The sequence below is a fragment of the Copadichromis virginalis genome, linkage group LG16 (assembly GCF_057382275.1).
Source record: "Copadichromis virginalis isolate Kocher_CV1m ecotype Utaka linkage group LG16, C_Virginalis_male_GT1.1, whole genome shotgun sequence".
In the NCBI taxonomy this organism is placed as follows: Eukaryota; Metazoa; Chordata; class Actinopteri; order Cichliformes; family Cichlidae; genus Copadichromis; species Copadichromis virginalis.
Window position 1 is genome coordinate 2,332,467 of NC_140633.1, and position 19,332 is coordinate 2,351,798.

Consider the following 19,332-nt stretch of genomic DNA (forward strand, 5'->3'; position numbering starts at 1 on the left):
GCAGACCGGGGTGGTGGTCCCCATCTTTAAGAAGGGGGACTGGAGGGTGTGTTCCAACTACAGGGGGATCACACTCCTCAGCCTCCCTGGGAAAGTCTATGCCAGGGTGCTGGAAAGGAGAGTTCGTCCGCTAGTCGAACCTCGGATACAGGAGGAACAATGCGGTTTTCGTCCTGGTCGCGGAACACTGGACCAGCTCTTTATCCTCTCCAGGATACTTGAGGGTACATGGGAGTTTGCCCAACCAGTCTACATGTGTTTTGTGGACTTGGAGAAGGCATTCGACCGTGTCCCTCAGGGTGTCCTGTGGGAGGTGTTGCGGGAGTATGGGGTGTCTGGCCCATTGCTACGGGCCATTCGATCCCTATACAACCGTTGTAAGAGCTTGGTTCGCATTGCCGGCAATAAGTCGGACTCGTTCCCGGTGGGTGATGGGCTCCGCCAGGGCTGCCCTTTGTCTCCGGTTCTGTTCATAATTTTTATGGACAGGATTTCTAGGCGCAGCCAAGTGGCGGAGTGGGCTTTCACTTTGGTGGCCTCAGAATCTCATCTCTGATTTTTGCGGATGATGTGGTTCTGTTGGCTTCATCGGGTGAGGGCCTCCAGCTCGCACTGGAACGGTTCGCAGCCGAGTGTGAAGCAGCGGGAATGAGGATCAGCACCTCCAAATCTGAGGCCATGGTTCTCAGCCGGAAAAGGGTGGAGTGCCCACTCCGGGTCAGGGATGAGTTCCTGCCCCAAGTGGAGGAGTTCAAGTATCTCGGGGTCTTGTTCGCGAGTGATGGGAGAAGGGAGCCGGAGATCGAGAGACGGATTGGGGCTGCAGCTGCAGTAATGCGGACGCTGCACCGGTCCGTTGTGGTGAAGAGGGAGCTGAGTGTAAAAGCGAAGCTCTCAATTTACCGGTCGATCTTCATCCCTACCCTCACCTATGGCCACGAGCTGTGGGTAGTGACCGAAAGAACGAGATCGCGGATACAAGCAGCAGAAATGAGGTTCCTCCGAAGGGTGGCTGGCCTCTCCCTTAGAGATAGGGTGAGAAGTTCGGCCATCCGGGAGGGGCTCAGAGTAGAGCAGCTGCTGCTCCACATCGAAAGGAGCCAGCTGAGGTGGTTCGGGCATCTGACAAGGATGCCCCCTGGGCGCCTCCTGGGTGAGGTGTTCCAGGCATGTCCCACCGGGAGGAGGTCCCGGGGCAGACCCAGGACACGCTGGAGAGATTATATCTCTCGGCTTGCCTGGGAACGCCTTGGTATTCCCCCGGATAAGCTGGAGGAGGTGGCTGGGGAGAGGGAGGTCTGGGCCTCTCTGCTTAGGCTGCTACCCCTGCGACCCAGCCTCGGATAAAGCGGATGAAGCTTGATGGATGGATGGATGGAATTTGAATGAAAACAACAAAATTTGAATGAAAACAACAGGATTAGAAGGTAAACAACGGATTTTGAACGAAAACAACAAAATTAGAATGACAAGAAGGGAATTTGAATGAAAACAATAGAATTAGAATGAAAACAATAGAATTAGAATGAAAAGAACTGAATTAGAATGAAATGAACTGAATTAGAATGAAAAGAAAAAAATTTGAATGAAAATACAGTATTAGAAAAAAGAGAAAAGAACTTGAATGAGGAAAACAGAATTAGAATGACAAGAATGGAATTTGAATGAAAACACCGGAAGTTGAAAGAAAACAACAAAATTTGAATGAAAACAACAGAAGTTGAAAGAGAACAACAGAATTTGAATGAAAAGAACTGGATTAGAAGGAAAACAACAGATTTTGAGCAAAAACCACAGAATTAGAATGACAAGAATGGCATTTGAATGAAAACAAAAAAAAATTTGAATTAGAAGAACAAAATTTAAATGAAAAGAACTGGATTAGAAGGAAAACAACGGATTTTGAACAAAAACCAACAGAATTAGAATGACAAGAACGGAATTTGAATGAAAACACAGGAATCTGAATGAAAACAATAGAATCAGAATGAAATCAAAAGAATTAGAATGAAAAGAACTGAATTAGAAGGAAAAAGAACTTAATTAGAAGGAAAAGAACAGAAGAAGAATGAAAAGAACAAAATTTGAATGAAAAAACAGTATTAGAATGAAGAGAACAGAATTTGAATGAGAACAACAGAATTAGAATGACAAGAATGGAATTTGAATGAAAACACCGGAAGTTGAAAGAAAACAACAAAATTTGAATGAAAACAACAGAATTAGAAGGAAAACAACAGAATTTGAAAGAAAACAAGAGAATTAGAATGAAAAACACACAATTTGAATGAAAACAACAGAATTAGAATGACAAGAACGGAATTTGAATGAAAATAACTGGATTAGAAGGAAAACCACGGATTTTGAACGAAAACAACAGCATTAGAATGACAAGAACGGAATTTGAATGAAAACACAGGAATTAGAATGAAAACAACAGAATTAGAATGTAAAGAACTGAATTGGAATGAAAAGAACTGAATTAGAAGGAAAACAACAGAATTTGAAAGAAAACAACAGAATTCGAATGACAAGAATGGAATTTGAATGAAAACAACAGAATTCGAATGACAAGAATGGAATTTGAATGAAAACAACAGAATTAGAGTGGAGACATGGCGGGGGAGGATGCTGGACAGACCCGGTGCACCTAAACGCGTATTGAGGGTGTGCTGGGAACGTCTAGCAGAGGCCCCAGTCCGCGAGATCTTCAACGCACACCTCCGGCAGAGCTTCAACAGCATTCCGAGGGAGACTGGGGACATTGAGTCCGAATGGACCATGTTCAGTGTCTCCATTGCCGAAGCTGCTGCATTGAGCTGCGGCCGCAAGGTGGTTGGTGCCTGCCGTGGTGGTAATCCCCGAACCAAATGGTGGACACCAGAGGTGAAGGGAGCCACCAGGCTGAAGAAGGAGTCCTATCGGGCTTGGTTAGCCTGTGGGACTCCGGAGGCAGCCGACAGGTATCGACAGGCCAAGCAGAATGCGGCTCGGGCAGTGGCTGAAGCAAAAACTCGGGTGTGGGAGGAGTTCGGAGAGGCCATGGAAAAAGATTTTCGGACACGGTCGAATGCCTTCTCCAAGTCCACAAAACACATGTAGACTGGTTGGGCAAACTCCCATGCACCCTCAAGTATCCTGGAGAGGATAAAGAGCTGGTCCAGTGTTCTGCGACCAGGATGAAAACCGCATTGTTCCTCCTGTATCCAAGGTTCGACTAGCGGACGAACTCTCCTTTCCAGCACCCTGGCATAGACTTTCCCAGGGAGGCTGAGGAGTGTGATCCCCCTGTAGTTGGAACACACCCTCCGGTCTCCCTTCTTAAAGATGGGGACCACCACCCCAGTCTGCCAGTCCAGGGGTACTGCCCCTGATCTCCACGCAACATTGTAGAGGCGTGTCAACCAGGACAGCCCTACAACGTCCAGAGCCTTCAGGAACTCGGGGCGGACCTCATCAACACCAGGGGATCTGCCACCAAGGAGTTGTTTAACTGCCTCAGTGACCTTGCCCCCGGAAATTGGCGGGTCATTCCCCTCATCCCCAGACTCTTCCTCCTCCTCGGAAGATATGTCAGTGGGATTAACGAGGTCCTCGAAGTATTCCTTCCACTGCCTGACAATTTTCTCAGTCGACGTCAGCAGTGCTCCGCCAGCACTATACACAGTGCAGGTAGAGCACCGCTTTCCCCTCTTGAGACACCTGACGGTTTGCCAGAATCTCTTGCAACGGACAACTGTTTCAAGAGCTTGGTTCGCATTGCCGGCAATAAGTCGGACTTGTTCCTGGTGGGTGATGGGCTCCGCCAGGGCTGCCCTTTGTCACTGGTTCTGTTCATAATTTTTATGGACAGGATTTCTAGGCGCAGCCAAGTGGCAGAGTGGGCTTTCACTTTGGCGGCCTCAGAATCTCATCTCTGCTTTTTGCAGATGATGTGGTTCTGTTGGCTTCATCGGGTCTCCAGCTCGCACTGGAACGGTTTGCAGCCGAGTGTGAAGCAGCGGGAATGAGGATCAGCACCTCCAAATCTGAGGCCATGGTTCTCAGCCGGAAAAGGGTGGAGTGCCCACTCCGGGTCAGGGATGAGTTCCTGCCCCAAGTGGAGGAGTTCAAGTATCTCGGGGTCTTGTTCACGAGTGATGGGAGAAGGGAGCCGGAGATCGAGAGACGGATTGGGGCTGCAGCTGCAGTAATGCAGACGCTGCACCGGTCCGTCGTGGTGAAGAGGGAGCTGAGTGTAAAAGCGAAGCTCTCAATTTACCGGTCGATCTATGTCCCTACCCTCACCTATGGCCACGAGCTGTGGTTAGTGACCGAAAGAAGGAGATCGCGGATACAAGCAGCAGAAATGAGGTTCCTCCGAAGGGTGGCTGGCCTCTCCCTTAGAGATAGGGTGAGAAGTTCGGCCATCTGGGAGGGGCTCAGAGTAGAGCCGCTGCAGCTCCACATCGAAAGGAGCCAGCTGAGGTGGTTCGGGCATCTGACAAAGATGCCTCCTGGGTGAGGTGTTCCGGGCATGTCCCACCGGGAGGAGGCCCCGGGGCAGACCCAGGACACGCTGGAGAGATTATATCTCTCGGCTGGCCTGGGAACGCCTTGGATAAGCTGGAGGAGGTGGCTGGGGAGAGGGAGGTCTGGGCCTCTCTGCTTAGGCTGCTGCCCCCGCGACCCGGCCTCGGATAAAGCGGATGGATGGATAGAATGAAAACAACAGAATCAGAATGAAAAGAACTGAATTAGAATGACATGAACTGAATTAGAATGAAAAGAACAGAATTAGAATGAAAAGAACAACATTTGAATGAAAAAACAGAATTAGAATGACAAAAATGGAATTTGAATGAAAACACCGGAAGTTGAAAGAAAACAACAAAATTTGAATGAAAACAACAGAATTAGAAGGAAAACAACAGAATTTGAAAGAAAAAAAACAGAATTAGAATGAAAAGAATGGAATTAGAATGAAAAGAACAGAATTAGAATGAAAAGATCTGAATTAGAATGAAAAGAACATAATTTGAACAAGAACAACAGAATTAGAATGACAAGAACGGAATTTGAATGAAAACAAAAAATTTGATTGAAAATGCAGTATTAGAAAAAAAGAGAACAGAACTTGAATGAGAACAACAGAATTAAAATGACAAGAATATAATTTGAATGAAAACACCGGAAGTTGAACGAAAACAACAAAATTTGGCGTCTACACTATGGTGTGAAGACGTGTTTCCCGGGGCTCCGCAACGCAGTGACAAAAATATTGTTTTAAAATGCATCCGCACTTTCTATATCAGCCCTGTGGGCTCTAAATAACCCTTTTTGCCGCTGGGCACCCGCTTGTTTATTTATTTTCACTTTTTCACTCTCTGAGGTCGGGAAAGCTACTTTTGACAACTTCTGGGAAAGGCCGCAGGAGTTTCTTTCCTGGTTGGCTGTGGTAACCTTAGCGGCTCCGTCCGGACAATCAAGTTCTCTCACTAAAAGTCCCACCATTTAACCTTTATTCTTTTTCTGCACAATGGCAGATAAGAGGGAGCAACGTCGAAAACGGGGTCAGGCCGGTGCGGGTGGTTCACAGAGCCCGGAGCTGGGTCGCGAATCTCAACGTGACGCGGCTATCACGGAGAGCAGCAGCAGCTACGAGCAGGGTGCGGGCGCACCGCTCGGCGAAGTCACATTTACCAGAGCATTGGAGGTTCTGAAACGGGACATCTGCGACAAGCTTGAATGCAAGATTGATACGGTTACCCATACACTGAGTTAATGCTCAAGGGACCACCATTAAAGATTTGGAGCTTTCAGCTACAACCTGCAGTGACGACCTGACTTCTCTTCAATGTGCTGTAAGTGTCCTAACGGAGGAGGTCAGACAACTGCAAGCTAAATGTGAGGATCTAGAAGGAAGATCAAGGCGCAATAATATTCGTCTTATTGGCATCCCCGAGGGTTTGGAGACTTCTAACCCTAGGGAGTTTATTTCCCATCTCCTGCAAGATCTTCTGAAGCTGAATGAAGCACCTCTATTAGATCGGGTTCACAGGTCCCTTGGACCAAAGCCCAGAGAGGGAGCGCCTCCTCGCCCACTCCTCATTAGAGTCCACTACTTCCATGTCAAGGAACAGCTGCTACGTCTTGCAGGGGCAAACTCTCCTCTACTTTACCAGGGCAGAAGGATCTCCATCTTTCCAGACTTCACACCTGCAGTGGCTAAAAAACGTTCAGTTTACTGGGGTCAAGCGCCTTCTGCACTCTTGTCCTGAGATCAAGTTCGGCCTGTTCTATCCTGCGGAACTGAGGGTGACACTTCCAGATGGAGTTGTACGTAAGTTTACTGATCCTGCGTCTGCCACGGACTTTGCCAATAAGATCCTGGGGGGCCCTGCCTCTCAGGGCACATAAATGTCTTAGCCCATTGGGCTGATATGTCCATCTTGGTTAATTTCTGTGAAATATTCTATTCTATTTTTTTTTCTCTTTCTTCACTGTTTTTTATTTTTTATTGTATCTTATTGTATTTTTTTTTTAAGTAACATACTTATGTTTATTTGAGGTGAGCTTGATTTATAGGATGTGTCTTGTTCTAATAAATTTTCATACAATCCTTGATTTGTCTCTGCCTTGTATTGCAAGGAGCTTGAACTCAACTGGGACTTCGAATGGTTGGGAGAAAGTGCTCAGGTATGGAACTCCAAAGTGTTCAAAATTAAATAAATAAATAGGTCAAGATGAAATAAATAACTATGTGAATAAATAAGACACAGATATGTAATGTGAGAATGATATTGTGAAATCATGGAACACATTTTGAAAACAATGCTCATTATTGTGAAATATATTACATTCTGCTATATAAATTTACTTATTATTGTGAAATATTATTTCATGGTCATTATTTTTCACAATAACAGAGATTATTCCTGAGGCATTTTATTTATTTCCAGCCGTTTTTAGTCCAAAATGACCTTTTTTCAAAGTCAGTCTTTATTTCAAAATCCCGTTTTTCCCGATGGTCTATTTATTTCATAATGCGACTTTTCAGCAGAATGACTTTGTCTGTCAATCAAGAGAGACAGGGCGGAGCCAGTTGTGTGATTGGTTGCTCCTTTACTCAGACATAAGTAATAGCACATGAATTGTCGATTTAGGTTTAATGGTGCAATGCGTCTCCTATGCAGCTGGCGGCAGTATGCAGCTCAAAATAAACTTAAGGCACCGACAAATGCCAAACACTGGGCGCGAATAACGTTACAGGTGTATCAATTCTTGTGAAGGGCATGGCTGCAGGAAACAAGTCCGTTTCTGAGTTACTCAAAGAACTTGCTAACCGCTTAGATTGAACGTCTTCACCTCAGTCTGAGTATTGCAGCAGTGTACTGGAGATGAAGTGGTCCCTGGTCCAAGTTCTCATCACAACCGCACAGGGTTAACGCTATCACAGCTAGCTCCACTCCACGAAACGCTGTTCAGGGTAAGTAACGATATGTTATTATTGCTTGGTTAGTCTGTCTGTCTGCCAAATATGAGCTTTTTAAACAGTTTAGTCACAGATTTTTTTTAATACTGTTTTTTATCATAGCAAAGAATTCTATAAATTAGGTAAGAGAAAATAATTGTCTTCTGGGTTAATGTCTGTATTACTATTTACATTGTTGTAGGTAATAGTTATTCATGACTGTTTTAAAGTGGCTTATCTTCTGTGCTAATATGGAAGACAAGTAATCTATGTGAAAGAAAAGAAAGCAATTTTAGTTCAACGTAGTGATTTTGTAAGTGGGTATAATTTGAAAATGCTTTTACTAGTACAGTGGATGTTCTTTAAATATTTAACATTTAAAGTGTGTGTCACTTTACAGACTCCAACTTCAGTTTTGGTTTGGTCTCACCGTTGTAGGTCATAACACAAACAAGTCGTCAAGTCAAGCAGCTGAGGAAAGGGCTTAAGGAAACCATGGTATGGCCGCTTCTGACAGAAAGATCAGACATCATTCCTCCTTTCTTACCAAGGGAATCAGAGACTGCTCCCTGTTGTGAGGTAAGGTCAGGTCACATCTTTTAACATCTGAATAGTAAAGCTATTTGGTTAATTTATGAAGGATGAACATTAATTGTTGACACAAAACACCAATATACTGTTTTGTATGCGTGGGTTAGTTGAACAGCTGGGTTACATTTAATAAAAATACACCTAATGTTGCTGATGCTCTTAAGACTACAAGATAAGTAAAGCTATAAAATGACTGTGGCCTGCCACAGAAGATGAAGATGAGGAAGAAGAGGAATGCTCTCGAGGATAAATGCAGAGTGGCAGGTTACCTTCGGTCCTTCATTGAAAATGGTAAGTCTGCTGCGACAGGTATTTTGCCATTGGTTTTCTCTGATTATACTTTGGTAAATTACATACAGTCCAGTGATCTTGGGTCATTAACAAAGTACACTATAGTAGAGCTGGGCGATATGAGATTTTTTCATATCACGATATATATATATTTTTTTTATAAAAGGACAAGAGCGGTGAGGTCTATCACAATAGTTTAATTTTTCTATTGAGAAAAAGTTATTTCGCAATACATATCGTTATCGTTCTATCGCCCAGTTCTACACTATAGTATAATTTTGTTTTGTTATTTGCTCCATGCAATACATAAGGGGTGGCATTATAAGTTGCACTAGAATTGTATGTAGACTACTTTTAGCTTTGTTAACATAAAAATATCTATAAAAGCTACAACAGCAATTTGAGTGGGGCAAAAATGTCTGGTGCCCTGTATGTAAGTGGTCATCTTTTATGGTATTTCTCTATAAAAGATTCAAAATAATGAATATAGGATGTCATTATAGTTTAAAACAATCTTCTGTTGCAGCATCTTGTGCACAACAAAAAGCCCTCATCAAGTTTTGGACAGGATGGGAAGTCTTGCCGAGAAATGACTGTGGAAGTGGTCAACAGCAATCTTCCAAAGTCTTCCACCGGTTTTGAAGTACTACGCCTTCCTGCACACTACTGTACCTATGAGTCATTTCTAATGGACATTCAGGTGTGTCTCAACTCTACTGACTCAGGTTTTGGTCTGGTTTACGATTGATTCCATAACCACATGGTAAAATTAGACCATTTCTTATTTCTTGCATCACATTACTGTACTCAGTGTTCAAAGAAACGGACAATCTAGTGAGTTCTAGTTCTTTTTAATACACTTGACAGTGAAAAATACACACTACAGGTGTGCATTTATGGCTTTTTTAATATAAACTGATGAAGAGTTCAGATATCAAAATCAGTTGTTCACTGTACATTATAAATTACACAATGTTTTGTTTATACTCGCTACTGATACAAAAAAAATTTCTAGAAAAAATTATTTGAATTAAGATGTTACACTACTCTACTGTGTTCATTGTATTAAATCTGCTCAGAGTTGACATGTACTGTATATCCAACCAAGAAATGAATATCATTAAAGTGACAGCTGTATAAAACAAATCCTGTTTTATAGCCACTCACTGTTTTGTTGAAAATGAAATTGGTTATGCTGTTTTGAGTCAGTATTAGCTACAAAGCTGTAGAAATTTAAAAAAAAAAAAATCCTCCTGACATAGAAACTGATTAAATGTAATAATGTCTTTCTACAAGTGATTTTGAAGTATTGGTAGCACAGCAGGGTCTTGTTCATTCAGTGCATCTGGGAGCTGAATCTCAGGAATGGTGATCTCATTTGATGGGCGGCGATTATGTTGTCCTGTCCAGTCCACACCATAATCCTCATCAACCTGAAAGAGCATGCACATGTTTTAAATCTAAACTGAAGAGGTGTTTCCTGCAGCTGTTCCTAGATGGACTTATTGAGTCTGCCAGGGCCTATGTGAGTTGCTTAGGCATTGGCTACCAACTAATTATTCATTCACCCATTCTAGGTCAGGATTGGTTCTCTTCAGGTATAACAAATTTAACTTTGTTTAAAGTATTGCCATCTATACCTGACAGGTGGGATAAAAAAGAATGGCTTGGGAGACACACAGCAAATCTCAAAGTTTTCCAATTAATGCTGAAAGAACCAAGGATGTAAATGTATTCTTGTTTTAGCTTTACCGAAGACACCAGAGAAAGTATGATATCTATAATGCTGCTGAAATAGACAAAACCATTTCAATAAACTCGCTATTTAACATCAACCTTGTTATGCGTTATCAGAGAACAATCAACTGCAAACAGCAATGAAACATTCAACTATGTACTATTTAAAGCACTAATGACCCTGCTGTCTAACAAGATGTGATAAGTAAGTAGACTGTGGAAAGCTGGTGGGTCTACTCTCTGTGTAAAAGGTTCCTACAGGCTCCACTGACCCCAGTCTCCGAGTTAACACACTAACAGCTAACACTGCTAAACGTGTCTCAACGCCGAGATGGCGCCGATAGCTTTAGCCGTAGCTGCCCCACTTAGTTTAGACAGTAACAAAAAAAAGTAAGCGATAATAATTCATTGTCAAACGTCATAATTAAGGTCAACACCTAAACAATGCTGTGTACAGAATCACACAGGTGCTCAATTACAGCATAAACTTACCTTAGACCATCCTCCGTCATTTTCCTCCTAATTGTGCTCGGAGACACAGAAAATGTATCGGCAATTACCCCGACGGTTATCCCGGACAGCACTAAAGTCCTGAGTGCTGCACCGGGATTTCTAGACGTGGACGGCCAACATTTGAAGACTGTTCTTCCTCGGCGTATTCCAAACGAACACGGTGCTGAATTGCTCTTAAACCTTCGACAATGCTGTCATCGATGCTAAGATTTTGAAGAGCAATTATCATCCAGACATTTCAGAAACATCATCTAAACGACTCAAAACAGTATCTACAGGTAAATGATCCCTCTCTGATTTGCTTAAATGAGCAGAACTGGCTGAAGTTCACACCAGTCCGCCATCCTCCGTGACTTTTGACCTAGCACGCTGTTGCTAGCTGTAGCAGCCGTCCGCGGAGCCGGTATCCAGGAAAACTAGTCGATGGTAAACGATAAGCCAATAGGTGCAAAGGTCCAGCCCACTTACATTGATTGACAGACAAAGTCATTCTGCTGAAAAGTCGCATTATGAAATAAATAGACCATCGGGAAAAACGGGATTTTGAAATAAAGACTGACTTTGAAAAAAGGTCATTTTGGACTAAAAACGGCTGGAAATAAATAAAATGCCTCAGGAATAATCTCTGTTATTGTGAAAAATAATGACCATGAAATAATATTTCACAATAATAAGTAAATTTATATAGCAGAATGCAATATATTTCACAATAATGAGCATTGTTTTCAAAATGTGTTCCATGATTTCACAATATCATTCTCACATTACATATCTGTGTCTTATTTATTCACATAGTTATTTATTTCATCTTGACCTATTTATTTATTTAATTTTGAACACTTTGGAGTTCCATACTCAGGGTGTGTTTGGTGGGGGGTGCGCGCATCTTGTTAGGGAAGATGCTTCAGCATTTAGGGGGAAGTTTGGGTGTTCTTTGTTTTTTATGTTGTACTGTTCTGTTCACTGACTTTGTTTTTTCTGTGTTTTTCATTGGTCAGCTTTGGTTTTTTTCAACCTATGTTCTAACATGGTATCGCAATTAAATACTAATAATCAACAAGCAGGTCACTCGTTTAAGTTCTGTAGCTGGAATTGTAAAGGTCTGAATCAACCTATTACAGCTTTGTCCTGGTTAATGCTGAGAACCTTAAGAAAGTTTTCTCCACAGTGAGACCCACCACATGTCTTTTAGATCCAATCCCCTCTTCACTCTTTAAAACACTTTATGGATTTTTTGAGGCTGAGCTTTTAAACATGATGAATTGCTCTCTTCAGTTGGGTGTCTTCCCTGCTGCCTTTAAAACGGCGGTGGTGAGGCCCCTTCTGAAGAAGAGCAATTTGGATTGTAATGATTTTAATAACTACAGACCTGTATCCAACTTACCATTTTTAAGTAAAATCTTAGAAAAACTTGTTTTTACTCAGATTAATGACTTTTTGAATGATAGACAGATCCTGGAGATATTCCAGTCTGGATTTAGGGTGAACCACAGCACAGAGACGGCTCTCCTAAAGGTTTTAAATGATCTTAGATGTAACTGGGACGCCCAAAAGCTCTCAGTCCTGGTGCTACTGGATCTAAGCGCAGCCTTTGATACAGTAGACCACGCTATTCTTTTAAACAGACTGAAACACATGGTGGGCCTCTCTGGTGCTGTACACAACTGGTTCACTTCCTATCTCTCTGACAGAACTTTTATGGTGAGTATGGATACATGCTCCTCTAAGATCCATAAAATGACATGTGGTGTGCCTCAAGGGCCGGTTCTAGGCCCTGTACTTTTTAATTTGTATATGCTCCCTCTCGGCGGTGTCATCAGGAGGCATGGAGTGAACGTCCACAGTTACGCTGATGACACTCAGCTGTACATCTCCGTGTCTCCTGATGACACCAGACCAATGGATGCCCTTTTTAACTGTATTTTAGATATAAGATCTTGGATGGCAGAAAACTTTTTACAGCTTAACCGGGACAAAACTGAAGTTTTAATCGTCGGTCCCGAGGCTCAGAGAGATAAACTCTTGTCTAAATTACAGGCATTTTCACTATATCCTTCGCTACAAGTGAGAAACCTGGGTGTTATTTTTGACTCTGAGCTTGGTTTTATCCCACATATTAAACATGTAACCAAAATTGGATTTTATCATCTAAAAAATATAGCCAGAGTCCGCCCTATTCTCTCTCGGGCCAACACGGAGATGCTGATGCATGCTTTTATTACCAGTCGCATTGATTACTGTAATGCCCTGCTCTCTAGTCTTCCTAAGAAGAATATTTCAACTTTACAACATTTACAAAACTCGGCAGCTCGTGTGCTGACGAAGACCAGAGGGCGGGCCCACATTACACCGGTTTTAGAATCGCTGCATTGGCTCCCCGTGTGTTTCAGGATCGATTTTAAAGTTATTTTATTGGTTTTTAAATGTCTTAATGGTCTTGGGCCTTCTTATCTCTCAGATCTGCTTTTACCATATGAACCCTCGCGGACCCTGAGGTCCTCTGGTACTGGCCTTTTGATTGTCCCTAAAGTCAGGACACATACTCACGGAGAGGCAGCTTTTCAGTGGTATGGTCCTCGTCTGTGGAACAGCCTGCCGGAGGAGCTCAGGGCCGCAGAGAACGTACATGTTTTTAAGAACAGGCTCAAGACCCACCTTTTTAATTTAGCTTTCACCTAACGTTTATTTATTTTATGCTTATTTATTTTGATTTTATTCTTATTCATTTTTTTTAATCTTCTTACTCTATTTATATTTATATTTATATTGTATCCCTTTCTTATTTATTTTATCATTTTACCCTGTATATAGCCTATCGTGTCTTATCTCCAGTGTTTCCTCGGAGGGGGCTCTCTGCACCGGGGATGTGATCGACCGTGGCTGCTGGGTCTCTGGGGGTCCTCTCAGCCTGGCTGGGGGGCTCCTTTGCCTCCCTCCTGCTGTGTGCCCAGCCTGGAGGCTGCGGTCTGTGACCGGCTCCCGGTGCAGACGGCTCCCTGTTATAGTCTTTCCTCACTTGGCTCATGTGAACCCAGCCCAATTTTTACTCTTTAAGTGTGCGCGTGTGTGGGGGGGGGATATGTGTGTATTCACATCAATTATGTTAATGAGAGTGTGGGGAGTGAATTGGAGGGTGGGGTGGGCTGCTTTTAACTATGTAAAGCACTTTGTGCTACATTTTTTTTGTATGAAAAGTGCTTTATAAATAAAGATTGATTGATTAAAAGGAGCAAGGTCCTCCATTATTTGCAATTTTTGGGCGCCCAGGTTGTGTTTTTACAAGAAACACACCTAAAAATTTCAGATCATTTTAGACTTCATAAGGGGTGGGTGGGCCAACTCTATCACTCTACATTTAAATCCAAAGTTCGTGGTGCTGCTATTTTAATACACAAATCAGTGCCATTTGTTTCTTCTAATGTTATAGCGGACCAGAATGGTAGATTCATTATTGTGAGTGGTAGTATTTTGAACACTAAATTCATTTTTGTCAGTGTCTATGCTCCCAATTGGGACGATCCAAATTTTTTTTAGCACTTTTTTCATTAAAATTCCTGACTTGTCTTCCCACTATTTGGTTTTTGGTGGCGATTTTAATTGTTGGCTCGGGCCGCTGGATAGATCCTCAAATAAGCCTGGTAGGCAATCCAACTCTTCCAAAATTATTAATACGTTCCTTAAAGAATTCTCTGTTATTGATGCCGGGCGTTTTCTCAACCCCACACGTAGAGAGTACACCTTTTTCTCCCCTGTTCATCATACATACACTCGTATTGATTACTTTCTACTGGACAGTCGACTTACTTCACAGATTCGCTCTTGCTCTCATAGTGTTATTGTCATTTCAGATCATGCTCCGTTGACTCTAGATTTGGCAGTGGGCTAAAGTTCTCCACCAGCTCCATGGCGTTTGAATACACGCTTGCTGTCAGATGATAAGTTCATCACATTTGTGAATTCCAAGATAGACTTATTTATAGAGACAAACATTACACCCGGAATATCACCCTCCATTTTGTGGGAAACGTTTAAGGCTTTTATCAGGGGACATATTATATCTTATGCTGGTTTTGAGGCGAATCAAAGGAAAGCAAAGTTGTCCGAGCTCATAATACGCATATCACAATTAGATGAGTGTATGCTGTCTGCCCGACACCAGAGGTCTATAATGACAGGCTGTCTTTGCAGACTGAGTTTGATCACCTGTCCTCTGCTCGGGCTGAAGAGATGTTGTTGAAATGTCAGTACTCCCAGTATGAGTATGGGGATAAGGCCAGTAAACTGCTCTCCCATCAGCTTCGTAGTGCAGCAGCTGCACATTCCATTCCTCGGATTCAGACATCAAGCGGTGTTTCTACGGATCCTAAAATAATTAATGACCAATTTCGAGACTTTTATTCATCTCTCTATGCGTCTGAGTGTGCAATTAGCACTGAGGCTTTGGACTCCTTTTTCAATCATCTTAAGCTCCCATCAATTGATCAGACACACAGCCTTCAGCTGGAGGGACCAGTAACTGTAGACGAGATCCTGCAAGCTATCAGCAAATTGCAGTGTTCTAAGTGTCCCGGTTTCCTGTTGAGTTCTATCGTAAATTTATGCCTAAACTGGCTCCGCTCATGATAAATATGTATAAGCATTCACTGGAAGTTGGATCCCTCCCACCCTCTCTACTGCAGGCATCTATATCCTTGATCTTAAAAAAGGATAAGGATCCATTACAATGTGGCTCATACCGTCCCATTTCTTTGTTAAATGTGGACTATAAAATACTTGCTAAACTTTTAGCGATGCATGTGGAAGCAGTCTTGCCATTTGTAATTAACCCGGATCAAACTGGCTTTATTAAAGGGAGATATGCCTTCTCTAACCTTAGACGTTTGTTTAATGTTCTTTACAATCCCTCAGACTCCAACAACCCTGAGCTTGGGATCTGTTTAGATGCTGAGAAGGCTTTTGACAGGGTCGAGTGGGGATACCTTTTTTATGTTCTGGATAAATTCGGCTTTGGTAAAATAATCATCTCCTGGTTGAAATTTCTTTATATTTCCCCGCTTGCCGCTGTCAAAACAAATGGCACATGTTCTGACTTTTTTCCTCTGTTTAGGGGCACTAGGCAGGGCTGTCCCATGTCGCCGTTGCTCTTTGCAATTGCAATTGAGCCCCTGGCCATATCGCTGAGATCAAACCCAGGTATCACCGGGGTTACTAGAAATGGTATAGAACAAAGGGTCTCCTTTTTTTTTTTTTTTTTTTTTTTTTGTGTCCCGTTTGGATCTTTAGCCATCAGAATTGTTGTCTTAAGGCCAAGAAAGATGCCAAGCGGATTTATTTTACCAAGTGGATCATATCGCTGAGATCAAACCCAGGTATCACCGGGGTTACTAGAAATGGTATAGAACAAAGGGTCTCCTTTTTTTTTTTTTTTTTTTTGTGTCCCGTTTGGATCTTTAGCCATCAGAATTGTTATCTTAAGGCCAAGAAAGATGCCAAGCGGATTTATTTTACCAAGTGGATCATCATGGCCTTGCCATATTGGTCCATTTGATTGACCTTTATTATAATTATGAATCCATTTTATCTTCAGTTGCCACAAATGGGACAGACATGACTGGGGGATAGGACAGGGAGAAAGAATGAAAGAAAGAGAGGGAGAGAAAGAAAACCAGAGGGGAGAAGAGACGGTGAGAAGGGGGGGGGGGGAGGAAAAAAAACACACAAACAAAACACCTGGATCACCTGTATTGAGAAAAAAAACAGAGGAGAAAGCAAACAGCAAAAAGCAACATAATAAAAAAAACAGCACCATCACAATAAACTAGCTAGCAGTAGATATCAGTAGATACTGAATAATAAACGATATTGTGCAGCACACAAGATAGACAGCGCACAATGTGCTTTGAGGCAGCAGCCAAGAAAGCTGTAATCTGCATCTGTGAATACCCGTGTGTACACCTGTGTGCATACCTGTGTGGATCAGCATGCTTGTATTCCAAAGGTTTCTCCATGTAACGATCTGCTAGGGAGTGTGGGGAGCCACAGCCCCGTCCTCCAGGGTATGAAGCAGGTATGGAGGAGATCAAACTCCAGACATCCAGAGGCCCCCAGAACACAAGAGACCAAGGAAGACCAACAGAGGGGCAGCCGCGCCACTGTCCCAGTAAGAGCTGAGGAGAGTCCCAGATGAGGGCTCACTCAGCAGCCGCGGAGCAGAAGCCAGGGGGAGTTGCAGTGACGCGCCCGTGAGCTCCGCCGGCAGCCAGCTGTGCCTGAGTGACCGAGCCCCAGGCCGAGAGGCCGGGGGCACCCCGCCTCCGAAGTGGCCCGAGCGAGCCCCAGGCTCCAGGCCCCGACAAGCGGCCACCAAGGAGTGAGCCAGTGTGTACCCGGACGCCCACCCCCAGACACAAAGAACCACCAACACACCGACACCTGAGGGAGTCCGCCACTGGCAGGGGAAGTGGTGGTGGGTGGAGATAGGCCTCCAAACCTTGGAGGGCCTGAGATGTCCCCAGAGAGGTGGCGTCTGATACCCAACCTGACATATAGACACAGACATACAGGCACACACAGACACAAACATCCATTCCCACCCTCATGCTCTCATATGCACTTACTCCACACTCAACCAACGTGGAGACGGACATAAAGAGACGCTGTACACACGATCACACTCCCCAAGCGTACTCTACGAACCGGGTCTAGGTACCCTTGCCCCTGGAGGGGGGAACTGCACCCAGACCCAGGTGGTGTTACCCTTTTCCCTGCGGTGGGGAGAGGCAGACCGCCCCGACTCCGCAGCAGCAGGGAGGCCCCACACTCCAGACCGCAGTCAGACGGCCAACTCCTCCTCCTAGCCCCCCCGCTCCAGCAGGCCGCAGAGAACGGGGGTGAGAGAAGACTCCAAACCTCCCTCCACCCGCTCATTGTAGTGTTGATGCATGTGTGTTCTAAGGTGCAATTAAAACCCAGGAGGGCATGGAGCTACCTGCCAGAGAGCAGCAGGTAAGCGCATAGCCCCTCCTGATAGCCCTCAATGTCTACGTGTATTTAAGATTGAGAGGAGGGCAACGACGCCAGGGGTGAGGTGTACACCCTGATGGTAATTTGGACTCCGTGTATCGTGCCCACCCCCAAGATCCTATATGTATGTGTAATGAGAGTGTGAGTAATGTGAATGTCTAAGTTGTGGGATAAAATTGAGGCAGAGGCAGCCAGAAGGGGACAGAGGGGGGGATAGCCTCCTCTGCACCCTGGTGACATACCCCTACTCCACGGCCCTGCATGTGTGGGTGGTTGTGGTGGAGCGGGAAGAGGGAGGCAGCTGGAGATGGGGAGGGAAGGAAGGGAGGGGCAGGTGACCCCTCCCTGGGGCCAGCTCCCCCGCTGACCCCAGTAGGCACTCCCATACTCCGCGACCCGCCAGGGAAAGGGGGCCCAGGCCCATCCAGACCCCGGTCTGGATGGGCCTCCTTATACGCAGATGATTTGCTTCTTTATATCTCAGAACCAGCATCCTCATTTCCTTTGGTGCTCTCAATACTTGAACAGTTTAGCCTTATTTCTGGCTATAAGTTGAATCTCGCTAAGAGTGAACTGTTCCCCCTGAATGCTGCTGCACAGAAATATCAGTGCACAGCACTGCCTTTTCGAGTTGTATCGGACAACTTCACATATTTAGGGGTTAAAATTACAAGTCAATTCCATGCTCTTTGCAAGCTTAATTTCGACCCACTTGTGGAGAAAGTTAGGCAGGATTTGGACAGATGGTCTCTACTCCATCTGTCTGTAGCAGGGCGCATAAATACAATTAAAATGAATATCCTCCCAAGATTTTCTTTTCTTTTTCAGTGTGTCCCTGTATTTATCCCAATTTCCTTTTTTGTTAAATTAGACAAGATTCTCTCTGGGTTCATTTGGAACAAAAACAACCCTAGAATACGCAAGACATATCTTCAAAGACCGAAAAAGATGGGGGGGATGGCTTTACCAAACCTTATGTTCTATTATTGGGCATGTAATATTCGTATTCTCAGGTACTGGCTACAGGGGGAAGGCCTGAATAATGCCCCGGCCTGGCTGAGTTTGGAGACTTCTTCTTGTGCCTCATCCTCTTTACCAGCCCTGATTTATGCCCAAAAGCAGCCTCCGAGTGCAGGTTCTTATAATAACTCTATTGTCAAAGTTACCTTGAAAATATGGTATCAATTTCGTCGTTATTTTAAGTTGACCTTTTTTTCCCTTCAGTCACCCATTTTGAAAAATCCCTCTTTTCAGCCTTCGTTAGTTGATGGTGCTTTTTATTTGTGGGCCTCCTTGGGTATCAGGTCTTTTTCTGATCTGTATATTCAGAATACATTTGCCTCCTTTGAACAGCTCTCATTGAAATTTGGCCTTCCAAAAAGTCACTTTTGTCACTACTTACAAATCCGGAGTTTTGTTAAGGAGAAATCCTCTCAGTTTCCATCTAGACCTCCTTGTCATGACTTTGATAACCTTCTATCGCCTCCCCCTTCATTACAGGGCCTGATCTCTTGTCTGTATGGGAGAATATGTTCCTTTGGCAACTCCTCAACCTCGGCTATTAAAATGGCATGGGAGCAGGATTTGGGGTGTGTGATTCAGGATGACTCTTGGGATAAAATTCTTTACCGGGTCCATGGCTCCTCATTATGTGCCAAACACGGGCTGATTCAATGTAAGATTTTGCACCGTGTACATTGGACTAAAGCCAGACTAGCTCAAAT

At 43.8% G+C, this 19,332-nt stretch overlaps 2 long non-coding RNA genes across 3 annotated transcripts; one reads left to right on the top strand and one right to left on the bottom strand.

Moving 5' to 3' along the window:
- The first annotated feature begins 7,233 nt into the window (after positions 1-7,233).
- On the top strand, positions 7,234-9,094 carry LOC146690053 (uncharacterized). 2 transcript variants are annotated; one of them, XR_014915700.1, is made up of 3 exons: positions 7,234-7,468; positions 7,854-8,335; positions 8,862-9,094. It is a non-coding gene; the product is annotated as an uncharacterized LOC146690053 (long non-coding RNA). The 2 variants fall into 2 exon arrangements; XR_014915701.1 differs by having other exon boundaries at positions 7,892-8,335.
- A 130-nt stretch (positions 9,095-9,224) lies between these two features.
- Positions 9,225-11,387, bottom strand: LOC146690054 (uncharacterized). Its single transcript, XR_014915702.1, has 2 exons — positions 10,565-11,387; positions 9,225-9,768 (listed from the first exon to the last, which is right to left on the bottom strand). It is a non-coding gene; the product is annotated as an uncharacterized LOC146690054 (long non-coding RNA).
- Between the last annotated feature and the right edge of the window lie 7,945 nt (positions 11,388-19,332).